Raw genomic sequence first — 13,951 nt, forward strand, 5'->3', positions numbered from 1 at the left:
GGTTGATGAGGGATCTTGAAAGAAGAGCTGTGGTTTGTTGAAGGCCATTCACAGGCTGCACTGTGGGGAGGAGATAGTCCAGCTTTGGCCATCACTACCCACAAAAGCCCTTTGGGCCTCAGACAGCTGGGTAGCGAACCACATCTCACTGCTCATAAGTGTACAGGAGGAAGGAAGGAAAGAGCCAAGCGTGCTGGGAGTGTGGTCGTTTCCAGCACAGGCCACTGTGAGGCTGCTGCCCTGCTTGGGCTCCTGCCCCTCGTCTCCTGAGACAGTGCAGGGGGCCCTGTGTCTCACAGTGTGTGTGTGCTCAGCAGGGCACACAGAGCTGAGGCCCCCAGCCCTTCCCCCTGATGTCTACCATCTGGACTCCAAGCTCCCACAGACCCTAAACTGAATGCAGCCAAGGCCACCTGATTCCTGCTATAATCCCCTGAGGAATTCTTTTGGCCCAGCATCCAAAAACACCCAGGAATTAGCTTATGTTTCTCATTAATTTGATTTAAAGCCTTTCTCCATTTTCAGAAAAAAATTGTTTAAGCCAGCCTTTCAAGATAGTATGCTATTCGTCACAGGTTTATCTTACCAATGACTTAGTGTTTCTCTGACTCTGGCCGCCATGCCTTGTCACTGGTATTGCTCATTTAGGCTACAGCACAGCCACGTTCATGTGCAAAGTCATGAAGGGCTTCATACTGGTCCTCATCTAGGCTGTCATGGAGGGGAAATAGCTTGTCTGGGCTCCTGATTCTCAAGCATGGAATACATGGCCTTCCAAGGTCTGTTGTGTCATATGTTGAGAAACCATTTGTTATGAAGAGTAGCTGAAACTAAAGTTTACATATTAATTAGATCAAGATCAAGGGCATCTTCATAATAATGCCCATGTCACTCGTTGGCTATCTTGAGGGATTTCTGGATAGAAGGGAAGCAGGCAGGTTTTCTGAGAAACTGAGGCCACCCTGTGCTGGAGAACATGGTCAGTCATGTGTCATAGCAGTAAGAAGGCTGACAGCTGATGAATGGACCTCCTGTCTCCTGTCTCCTCTTAGGAAAATGTTCTTTGCTTGGTGTGGTCCTGACCAGCACACCTGGGATTAGCTTTTGTACATGTAGACAATGTCTGGTTCTCCTAGCTGGCCAGTGTTCCTGACATTAAGTCATAATAATATTTAATTATGGGTACAGCACATGAAAGTTAAAAATCCCACTGAGCACGTCCTAAGGGCTGTCAGTTTCCCTGGATGCTAACCATGGACTTTTAGCTCTCACCTCTAGTTGGAGAAGACAATATTAATTCCCCAGTTTTTCTGATAAGGATAACGGAGGCACAGTCAATAGTTAGAGAATTCCAGAACTTGAACCCAAGTCCACCTGGCTCCAAAGCCTGTATTAGTACCAAATAAATCATTTGCAGGGCCTAGTGAAAATGGGAGGTCCTTTGTTCAAAACTTAAGAATTTCAAGATGGTGGCACTTGAATTTCACAGCACAGGGCCTAACAATCTGCACAGGTCACACACTCATGAGACTGGCTCTCTCTACCCACCTTCCTCACCCCACAGAGAAACTCCCCTCTCCAGCCTCTGAAATAACACTGTTTCCATAGCTCTGCTCAGCAGTGCATCCAGCAGCCCAGCTTCTAGAAAAGTCAGACAGATAAAGTGATTTCAGGGTCCCTTCGCTTTCAAGCAACTCATGGTTCTAAATATTGTTCCCTGAAAGCACACAATTTATTTTTCTGTAAGCCAGGTAAGAAACAACATAAAAAAGGAACAAGACTATGAATCCTCCTAGAATATGAAAGTGTCCGCTGAATAACCAGGAACTTGTTTGAACACATCTACAAACTAACACAGTGTTCTCAGCCTTTAATACCTTATATCCTACCAACTGCTATATCAAAGAAACCAAGTCCAACCAGGATGAAAATAAAAAGGTCTCTTTTCCCAAGAAAGACATTTATATGCTTCCTAGCATTCTCTTATTATAGACTTATCACTCGCTGCAAGTTTCAAGGGCATTAAAAATCACAGCAGATATTGTTGGAGGTATATCTTATGCTAATGGCTTTCAAACACAAATGAACAAAAATAATAATCCCATTAATACTGGGAAACTGTAATAATATTATAGAGCATAAATTTTAATGTCCCTATAGCTACAAAACACCAAGAAAATTAATGAAAAATTACAGCAGCATTTTTGGCATTCATGACTCTTATGGCCAGAGATAGTGGGGGAAGGGCACAAAGCACACTTCTTAGCAGGAGACAGAGGCAAGTGGGTCCTGGTGGGGACAGTGGATTAGGAATACCGAGAGAAGCCTGGCCTGGCAGGTCACAGATGAGTAACCTGAAGACAGGTGGAGGCAATAGGGAATGGTAGATCACACTTGCAGGCAGACCCAGGACCTGAAAGTGAACTGATGAATATTCATCATTATGAAAATGTTACACTAAGACCATTTTTATTTCATCAAGTATACATCTGTGGCGTGTGTACAGTGTATGGGCCCAAAGATGGTGCTCCCTTCACCATGTTATTCATGCTAGAAACTTGGGCATCACCCTTGATTCTGCCCCCATCCCAATTTCTTCTGCCTTCTCTCCTAAATTCCTCCAGGTCACTTCCTCAGTACCACAGCTCCATTTAAATCATCTCATCTCTTGCCTGAATTGTTGCACTAGCCATCTGATCTCCCTGCCTCCAGGCTTCTTCCTTTTATTCATACTGCCCCACAGTCATTTTATAAAAATATCCATTGGATTATGCCACTCTCCCAATTAGAATGTTTAATGGCTCCTAATTGACCCCATAAAAAACTCTTTATCATAGCTTGAAAACCCTCCATGATCTGGCCTTGTTTACCTCCCCCATCTCATTACTTGCTGCAGCTCTAAGCTGAACCAGTGCAAAACCTCTTCCATACTCTCCAAAAGCCATACCTCTCTTGCATCTGGGCCTTCTGTCAGTCTAGAACATCTTCCAGCTCCCTTTCAACTGGTGAACTAGTGTTGATACTTCAGAACTCAGCTTAAATGTTGCTCTTCCTGGAAGCCTTCCCGAATTCTATGCAAAATTTATCCCCTGGCCTAGTGCTCCCACAACACAGGGTACCTCCCCCATCATTACCATCATCACATTTACTGCAAGTTCTTGTTTGATATCTCTCCTTCACTAAACTGCAAAGTTCAGAAATCCATGTTCTCCATGTCTGTATCCTCTGAGTGGGTATAGTGTTAATTGTTTCCTGCATAGATTAGTTCATTTGATAATTTTACTGAACACCTACTAAATAAGTGCCAGGTATTGGAAATCCACCAGCAATGAGATCATTCCCTGCCTTCAGAGAGTCTACACTCTAATGGAGGAAACAATGGGGGGAAATGGTTAAATAATTATAAATTAAGGTAAGAAAAGAAATCAACAAGGAGTGGCATAAAAAAAAAAAAAAACATTAGTAGGGAGGGATCTTGCTAGTAAGATGGTCAGGGAAGGTCTCTGTGAGCGGTGCCCATTAAGCTGAGACCCAAAAGAAAAGCATCGGGAAAATATCACTCTAGATGGTGACCACAGCATGTGCAAAGACTCAGAAGTAGAAGAGAGCTTATTATCCTGGAAGAACTGAGAGAAGACTTGTGTGGCAAGAGAAGAATGAGTGAGGGGGAGTGTGGCTCCAAATGCATGAAGGACACGTTGTCTCCACGCTGGAGAGATTCAGAGATTGGGAGGGGGAGGTGGATATATAAATTACTATTTCCTTATAATGTACTTAGATTCTTTAGGGGAATCTCTGCAATAGCTGAGGAAATGAAGACATTAGACTGTGGCAGCTGTTGAATGTGCCATTCTCTGGGTCCACTTTCCCTGCAGACATGTTAGACATGCGTGTGTCCCGGCCCCTCCCTCTGGGCAGGCTGGGTCTGGCGCCCCTTCCTGGAGCAGCTGCAGCTCCCTGTGTGGCCCTTCTCCTAGACTGGGTGGCCCCCTCTTCATTCCTTCTCCATCTCCCAAGCATGTTCTGTGTCCCTGGAAGGTGGGCACTTGTTGATTTTCCCCTCTGCTCTGTTCTTCCTCATTCTGGTTGCTTCATCATGGTTTCTTTTAATCTCTTCCATTTTAAACATGTCTAATTGTCTTACTCGGATTATTCTGTCACCCCAGGGTTTTAGGGACGAATGTTCCTTTGAATTGAACTTGCCCACTCTCCCCATCGCTAGTGTCCTTGATTGACTTTGGATTGTTTGCTCATCTTTAGCGGGTATTTTTCTTTGTTTCCTGTGACAGTCCTCTATGCTCAAGTTGTGTTGTCTGCTCAAGGGAAGATTGTATTTTTTTTTTCTTTCTACCCCAGTTTTGATGTCATTTCTCAGCTTCAAGTTGCCTACTACCAGGCCAGTGGTCTGCACTTAAACACATGGGAGAGGCTGGGGCTTCTGTTTAGTGAAGGTGAATTTTCATTCAAGGACCTGGATGAGAGCAACCTTCCTTGCCACCTCCCCAAATGACTGACAGAGGATTTTGTTATCCCCATTCACAAAAAGGAGAGTCCTTCAAAATAACCAACTTGAGGCAGGGGTGTCTTGCCACACATCACCTAATACTAGCTTAAGACCTCATCTTCTTGCCCTGCATGATTTTAAAACCTCTGGCTCCTGGGACCATAACCTGGGCCCAGTCCCAGGCATCAGCTCTGCTCACAGTTTTGGGTTAGACTTTTCTCCTCCTTTCTGGCATCCAGGGAATTTTTCTAAACTCCCTTTTGTATTTTTGAAACTTCCACCTGCTATATTTGTCTAACATGTCTATGTGTTTGTAGCAGGAAGGAGACTTTTTGCATCAGCTCAGTCTTTCCTGCCTCCTGATGTCCACCAAGTATGTCCAACACTTCATACACTGTCTCACATACAGTAGGTGTTCAGCCAGCGTCTGAATTGGTGAACCGACACACAAGCCAAAATGTCTTACTAAGTCATTGTTGTTGTGTTTAGTTGCTAAGTGGTGTCCGATTCTTGCAACCCCAGGACAGCCAAGCTCCCCTGTCCATGTACTTCTCCAAGCAGGAATACTCGAGTGGGTTGCCATCTCCTTCTTCAAGGGATCTTCCTGACCCAGGGATCAAACCCATGTCTCCCGTATTGCAGGCAGATTTTTCTATAGCTGATGCATAAAGGGAAGCCCTATTAAGTCATTTAGTTCAGTTCAGTTGCTCAGTCATGTCCAACTCTTTGTGATCCCATGGACTCTTGCACACCAGGCTTCCCTGTCCATCACCAACTCCCAGAGCTTGCTCAAATTCATGTCCACCAAGTTGGTGATGCCATCTAACCATCTCATCCTCTGTCATCCCCTTCTTCCCATGCCTTCAATCTTTCTCAGCATCAGAGTCTTTCCCAGTAAGTCAGTTCTTCGCATCAGGTGACCAAAGTATTGGAGTTTCAGCTTCAGCATCAGTTCTTCCAATGAATATTCAGGACTGATTTCCTTTAGGATTGACTGGCTTGATCTCCTTGCAGTCCAAAGGATTCTCAAGAGGCTTCTCCAACACCACAGTTCAAAAGCATCAATTCTTCAGTGCTCAGCTTTCTTTATAGTCCAACTCTCACATCCATACATGACTACTGGAAAAACCATAACTTTGACTAGATAGACCTTTGTTGGCAAAGTAATGTCTCTGCTTTTTAATATGCTATCTAGGTTTGTCCTAGCTTTTCTTCCAAGGAGGAAGCATCTTTAATTTCTTGGCTGCAATCACCGTCTGCAGTGATTTTGGAGCCCCCCCAAAATAAAATCTCTCATGGCTTCCATTGTTTCCCCATCTATTTGCCATGAAATATGTACTGGGTACCATGAACTTCATTTTTTGAATGTTGAGTTTTAAGCCAGCTTTTTCACTCTCCTCTTTCACTTTCATCAAGAGGCTCTTTAGTTCATCTTTGCTTTCTGCCTTAAGGGTAGTGTCGCCTGCATATCAGAGATTATTGATGTTTCTCCCAGCAATCTTGATTCCAGCTTGTGCTTCTTCCAGCCCAGCGTTTCTCATGATGTACTCTGCAGAGAAGTTAAATAAGCAGGGTGACAATATACAGCCTTGACGTACTCCTTTTCCTATTTGGAGCCAGTCTGTTGTTCCATATCCAGTTCTAACTGTTGCTTTTTGACCTCCATACAGGTTTCTCAGGAGGCAGGTAAGGTGGTCTGGTATTCCCATCTCTTTAATTATTTTCCGTAGTTTGTTGTGATCCACACAGTCAAAGGCTTTGGCGCAGTCAATAAAGCAGAAGTACATGTTTTCTGGAACTCCATTGCTTTTTCAATGATCCAACGGATGTTGGCAATTTGATCTCTGGTTCCTCTGCCTTTTCTAAATCCAGCTTGAACATTTGGAAGTTCATGGTTCACGTACTGTTGAAGCCTGGCTTGGAGAATTTTGAGTGTCACTTTACTAGCGTGTGAGATGAGTGCAATTGTGCGGTAGTTTGAACATTCTTTGGCAGTCATTAACAAATGACAAATTAAGTCATATGGACTTTAGTGCCCTGGTTGGGCACTAGCTCTCTGCCTTGGCAAGGAGGGCTTGTTTTCCACTCTGGTTGTTCTGGTTCGAGTAAGCTGAGAGCCACACAGCACAAGCTTTATTCAGGGGCCAGAGAATGGAGAAGTGGGAACTAAGGTTGACAGGTTAACTTCTCACGCACCTGGCCAAGGGATTTAATTTTAAAGAATAAGACAAAGGGAGGAGGAGGGAGGCTAATGACGGCAAGGCATATGCATTAATCCATTGGAGAAAGTGCAGGACTCTTTCCAGGGATTGGGGTGCCATCCCCTTTTATCCGTTTTTGGTCCTTGATGTCAAGTCATGGCTGCCAGTTGTGTTATTTAATATGCAAATATAGTAAAAATCAGCTGGTAATGAGACTCAGGCTCTGTTGGAGGTCTGATTCACTGCCATTTTGGTCCAGCTGGGTTTGTTTGTTTGTAGCTTCCTTTCTTATCTCAGCCCTTTAACTTAAAGATTTATGTTCACTTCTGCTAAAGGTGAGGGTTGACAGGTTTTGAGCAGAGACCTGGAGCATCTCTGGCAACAGCCTCTTGCATAAAGCCATGCACTGGGCACCCACTCATGAAAAAAAAATGCTAGGAAAAAACACTCCAACTTTCATATTTCTCTAAATTTGAAGCTTTCCTGACTGTAAGAGGTCAGATAATGGTGGACCCTCACATAGACATTGATTATTTCATCTTCAGGAGGCCTCACTTTGGCAGACTCCTTAAACCTGCCACCAGGATTATCACACCACCTATGGCACAAGAATCAATAAACAAGCTGACATCTTTTTTCTTTAAAGTTGAAACAATTTATAAGGCTCTGGGAACTAGTAGAAAGAGTCTGAGAATTTTCTTTTCTCATGTTCTTTAAATCATTAGAGACAAAAGATGCCTACCAAACTTTTGTTTTTCCTGATTTTTGATTTTCTAAACTTGTGGTCACTTTCCTCTAATTAAAATTGAACCATTGCCTGATTTCTGATATTTTCCATGAATCATGATGTTACCTCATCTGACTGAAAAAGTCACACACACACACATGCACACATACACACTACCACCTTTTATTTATAACAATTGAATTCCAATGATTTTTAGTGCTTGTGAGAAATAGCACCATATAGTAGCTAAAAGCATTAGCTCTGAATCAAGATTCCTGGGTACAAATGCTAGTTCCAGGTGTTACTTAATGTGTGACGCTGCACAGGTTACTCAGCCCCTCTGTGCCTTGGGTTCCCCTTCCATGAGATGAGCGTGATAATATGCCAACCTCATTGAGCTGCAGTGAGGACTAATGGAGCTGATGGGTGTAAAGTGCTTGGAGCAGACCCTGGCCTGTAGAAAGCACTTACTAAATGTTACCTGTCATCATCATGTCTTCATTCTTGGTCTCCATTTCCTCTTCAGGAAAGGGAAGAGCCCCTGTAGGAGCTACAAAAGTTAATGATTCTAAAGGTTCGCTTTCATCAGGTCAGTCCCCAGCCTGCAAGGAGGATACCACTTCTTTGCCATCCCCTGCCCCCGCCTGCCCCTCCCACCCCTGCCTAACAATCTTACCTCCTGATAGCCCTAGCTCTTGGTCCCAAAGTTGACCCGGTACTATTTGAGGACAATAATCACACCCTCATATAAAACAGGAGCCACAGCAAAACTCCAAGCTCATTCCAACTCTCCTGTGCACATGTTCCTTTTCCTTGGAACGGCTCTATCTGGATGCCCATAGTAGCTAGTGCAAGGCCACCTCCAGAACAAGGCCTCAAGGCAGCCCAGAACAGGAGCTCTTCCCATTTGCTATGCCATACCTGCTGGGGGTTAGAAATGCAGACAAAGCTACCAACCCAAGGAAGGAGGTGGCCTAGTGAAGTCTATTTTTATACATACAATTTTAAAGGTTACCTTCCGCTTACTATTACAAAACATTGGCACTATTCCCCATGTTATACAATACATCCTGAGCCTATCTTACATACAATAGTTGGTACCTGCCGTTCCCCACTTCTTTGCCCCATCACCACTGCGCACTGGTAACCACTACTTTGTTCTCTGTATCTGTGAGTTTGGTGAAGTCTCTTAATTGTAAGTAACAGAAACCTGTTAAAAGTAACTCAAGAACAAAGGAAAGTTTATTGTAGGAAGTAAATAGAACTCAGGAGAACACAAGTTAGTACTGAGTGCAAAAAAGCCCCGTGAGAGCTGTAACCAGAAGACATCAGGCTGAGAAAACCACTGACACCCTCCCCTCCCCACCCCACTCCACCACCCTAGAGTCACATGGTATTTTCTATGCTCTTCTATGTGAATTTCTTCTACTACCCTTTCTCAATAGATCTGCTATCTCCTCTTACTTATACTGCACATGGCCGCAAATGGTGGCTGTATAATTTCTCCCTTGGCTTTTCATAGCCAGAGTGGTGTTGGGTAACTCTTGGTTGAAATACCAGAAAGACTGTTTGATCATTGGAGAGTCTGGGCATGGGTGCCTCCTGCATCAGATATCTATCTTCTCTAATCAGCAGTGGACCTCCATGTAAAGAACCACAGAGTATAATTCCATACAGGGGTGGTTGGTAGGGCAGTTTTTACAAAAAAAGGAATTGGCAGTAGAAGGTAAATTGATTGACATTTCAGGACAGCAGGAGTACATTGGCAAGAAGTAGACCAAGTCATTGAAACCCAGACAAGAACCAAAGTTCGGGGAAGGATATCGGGGAAGAGTACTAAAGAGAACAGCTGCTCAGCGCAAAGGAGAGAGATCAATAGAACCTTAGGACACAGAGCTAAGCCAATTGGATGAGAAATACTGGGTCTAGAGATTGGTTCAGCCATTGAGGAGGGACCTGGGGATATTGCTAGACCTAAACATAAAAGATTTGGAGAAATAGAGATCAGAGAAAGGTGATGGTGGTGAAGGGCACAGTCAAGATCATTTACTCCTACACTGCATTGCATTTATCTGCTTAAGAACCATGAAAACAGTACAGGGCAAGTAGATATGCTCCCTAAGTCTTTCACCTTGAGTAGATCACCTAACCTCAATGAGCCTTAGATTTTTCATTTCCAAAATGGTTATCATTTTGGAACATGAACTTAAGCAAACTCCAGGAGACAGTAGAGAACAGGGAAGCCTGGTGTGCTGCAGTCCATGGGGTCACTAAGAGTTGGTCACAACTTACTGACTGAACAACAACAGCAATCTTGATATGAACTCTATATATTGGTTATGAAATAACAGACATGCAGTGCCTGAAGTATGACCCAATTGTACTCAGTATTAGGACCAAAAAAGATTAAATTTGGAGGATTTGTAATCCACTTGTCCTCCCATCTTCTAAGAAGATGCTATGGTTTCATTGGGTGGGAATGCGATTGACAGGAGAGGTAAACTGTGCTAAATAAAAGCTGCTAGAGAAAGTAGACCAGGAAAAAAGAAGAGAGGGGAGAAGTAAGGCCAGTAAGCTGGGACAGAATTAGAATTTTAAAGTGTGAGAAGAGACATATCTGAGCAGCTGCCATTCGGATTGGAAATATAGATTAAAAAGAAAGGTCCAGAGAAGACTTTTAGTAAATTTGATTTCTCAGAGAAGAGACATCTAAAGAGAATTTTTAGCAGTGCACTTTGCAGAACATTGTGTGATGTAATTAACCCTCTGTTGGCTCCTCAAGATACATTTAGTAAAGACCTGCAGTGCTTTTCCAGCCTTCTCGGAATCAGATTGGGTAGAAACTTTAGGTTGTTACCTGCTGCACACAGTCCCCAGGAGCCTAATTTTATTGGGGTTCCATTAATACTGTTATCCACACCTCTTTTGTCCTTCACAACCTCATTCAAGGCTTAACTCCATGGAGTGTGTAAGTGGGCACTTGTGGTTGATAGGAATAAAGCAGTACTAGGGGTGGGGGTGGGAAAGAAGCTAAATAAAGATTCCCAGTCACAGACACTTGATACAGAAATTAGAACATCATTTGAAAGGTGGAACTTCAGTCATATGAAACCTCTTGTTTTCTTTCAGTTGAGCCTTCAAACAAATCCAAATCACAGTAGGACAAGCAGCCAAAGTGACTCAGTGATCCCTGTTCTTTAATAAAACTGGAACAGGCTGCCTTTGCTAGAAGGAGGCAGAGTCCTGCTCTTAGCAACATTTCCTGACTTCCACAGCTTCACATCAGAGCATCATCAAGCCCTGGAAATTTTTCTGAGAATCTCTCTATGGAAGAAATGGGGGATGGTTTTATTCAGAACTTATAGATTATTTAGCTTCCTAAAAATCTATTTTTATAGCACCTGAGCCAAAATATTGCAAACAGAAGGCAAATTTAAACAGGGAAATAATTAATAAATTGTCAAGATTTAGAGACAATTTGGCAATAGCTATCAAAAATTGTACATTTTCTTTCTTATCATGACAAAAAAAAAGCCCGCATAACATAATACTATGTCAACCATTTGTAAGTGTACAGTCCTGTAGTGTTGAGTGTGTTCACACTATTGTGTGTACCTTTTCTTTATACCTTGACATAGTAATTCTGTATCTAGGAATTTGTCCTTCAGAAGTATTCTCACACAAGGTATGTGAGGAAGAATACTTACCACAACATTGTTTATAAAAATAAGAGATGGAAGGAAGCTATTTTTTAATCAATAGGTGGCATATTAAAAATTCTGGCTGCTTCTATGTAGTTAAATACCATGCAGCTGCTCAAAGGAGCAAGGCAGATCTATATGCCCTGATAGAGAAGGCTCCCTGGTATATTTACGAGGTGGGGAGAAAGGGAAGTGTCTCCAGCTAGCTGCCATCTGGGGAAGACACAGGTGGATTAGAGTCAAATGATTATATGCACATATAGAATTTTATATGCATAGAATACTTCTAGGTACACACGTCAGAAACTCAATATCTCTAGAGCAAACTGGGAGAGTAGGGGTCAGATCTGAGAGGTGTATTCACATTTCACTATATGCTCTTTTGTACTGTCTGTACACATACATGTTACCTGTTAAAGATGTTATCTAAATAAGCAAAGAAAACTTTAACAAGTGAATATTGCAAAAAGATCAGTACTTCAAACTTGGCCTATAAATTTAATATGCTTCCCCCAAAACATAATTTTTAAAATTAAACAGGCTGATTCTATAGAAATGAAAAACTAAATAGTCAAGAGTAACCAGAAAATGTCTGAAAGACAATGATAGGGGTGGGGGAGAGGCAGTAAGCAGAGAAGACTAGCCAAACCAGATATTGAAAGCTAAATTCTAAAACTACATTAAATAAACCTGTGTGACACCAATACATGGAAAAATAAATCAATAAAATACAATAGGAAGTCAAAAAAAGACACAAATTTATTTTACATTAAGTGTAAGAAAAAGATATAATTTTCTGTCTCTTGGAAAAAGATGAATTATTTAATAAATGGTATTGTCACAACTGAAAGTCATGGAAAAATGCAATTTGCTCCATACTTCAATCCTTAAACCAAACTAAAGTCCAAATGGATCAAAGATTTTAATATTTTAAAATGAAGATTTAAAAACATTAGAAGAAGCATGAAATCATTTTATAATCCAGGGCAAAATGCCTTCCAAGCATGTCACAAAATTCAGAGGGCATAAAAAAAAGATTGATAAACTACAAGCTTGTTTTTTGTTGTGGAAAATATTTAAAGATTTTAAAGGTGAAAGACAAAGTGTGGGAAATGTTTGTAGTCCATACAATAAACAAAGGGCTAATTTCTTTAGTGTGTAAAGAGCGCGTGCGGTTCAATTTTTAAAGAACAATAAACCAGTTTTTAAAAATGATCAAAACACATAAGTTTTAAGATATTTTAAAAGCTGTTTCATCTCATTTATGATTATGGAAATGCATCTTTATTCCACAGAGCTATAATTTTTGATCTATTGGACTTTCGATAATCACATGTTGACAGAAGTGTGAAAACACAGACACAGTAATGTGCTAACCGTGGCAGCGCTGATTGGCACCGTTTTGTGGAGGGCACATTTCTCTGCCTCGCACTTCCTATCCAGAAACTTATATACACAGATATACTCACATGTAGGCACATGCTACTTACTGAACACTGTGTATAACAGAAAAAGTAGAAAAATTTAAATATCTATTAATAGGAGACCAGTTTTTAAAAAATGAGAAGTTGAGATTAAACATTATCAAGGCAAATCATTTGGTTCAAAAAGAGATTGCAGCAGAGTATTTCTAGTGCATTTCGCTTGTGGTATCACAAGATGTACCCTTACATCTTTTGAAGGGCATGTGAGACTATAAACAGCGGTTGCCTCTGGAGTAGGGACCTGAGAGCCTGGAGATGGGAAGGATAGGTTGGATGAGAATTTTGTACTGTGTCTTTGGGTACATGGTACAAAACATCTGTTCAAGAAAGTGATTGTTTTGTATTTGAAATAATAAATAAGCCAAACAGTGAAGCTTAGGAATATTTAAAAGACACCACATAAGAAAGTACACTGTGTGTTCTTGATGGATTATTCTTATCTTGGTGACCAGCAGAGCTCGTCTAGACTCTATTCATAGTGTCAGGCCCACGTGGTACCAGTATGCCCCCAAATCCCACTGAAGACGTGGTCTCAAGGACTGTGCTGGGCAGAGGTAAAGATTTATAATCCTGGTGGCCAAAAGTAGTTGACTCAGAGAAAAAGTGTGAATCACGGCCAAGGAAGAAAGCAAAGGTCAGAGTTGATGCTTAGCCTTAGGTCTGAGGGGTGAGGCCACAAACTGAATGATCCAGGAAGCCCAGACAGTGAGGGAAGGACTGCAGAGTGCCTGAAGCCTCATCTGGTGGGCTGGCAGCCACAAGGCCTAGGAGGGCCTCATATCTTAAGGATCAGAGAGGACTGGCCAGATCTTTCTCCAGAAAGACTCCAGAAGTGATCTCAGATCTCTGCCCCCTTCACCTCCAAACTACCAGATAGTGGTCCTATGTGCGGTAAGTCTTTAATGCCCTGCAAAGAAGTGCGCTTGACTGAGGATTGTCCCTCATTCACAGGCCTGAGTCCCGCAGAGGCTGGTGTGAGCCTCCCTCCTGAGTGTGTGCCTTGTGGACAAGGGCCTGTTCACAGGACATTTGTAGTCAGTTTGTGATGTGCTAAATCCAGAAGTTAAGAATCTGTGTTCAGTTGCTCAGTTATGTCCAACTCTTTGCAACCCCATGGACTGTAGCCTGCCAGGCTCCACTGCCCATGGAATTTTCCAGGCTAGAATACTGAAGTGGGTTGCCATTTCCTACTCCAAGGGATCTTCCTGACCCAGGGATCAAACTCATATCTTTTGCGTCTTCTGCATTGGTAGGTGGGTTCTTTACCACTGTACCACCTGGGAAGCCCCAAAGTTAAGAATAAACATTTAGAAATAGCAATTTAACAACATCCA

At 42.3% G+C, this 13,951-nt stretch overlaps 1 protein-coding gene across 1 annotated transcript in view; it reads left to right on the top strand.

Moving 5' to 3' along the window:
- The window catches only part of SPON1 (spondin 1), a 311,073-nt gene that overhangs the window by 180,892 nt on the left and 116,230 nt on the right, over positions 1 to 13,951 (top strand). The gene's annotated exons all lie outside the window — the stretch shown is intronic.

The sequence above is a fragment of the Capra hircus genome, chromosome 15 (assembly GCF_001704415.2).
Source record: "Capra hircus breed San Clemente chromosome 15, ASM170441v1, whole genome shotgun sequence".
In the NCBI taxonomy this organism is placed as follows: domain Eukaryota; kingdom Metazoa; phylum Chordata; class Mammalia; order Artiodactyla; family Bovidae; genus Capra; species Capra hircus.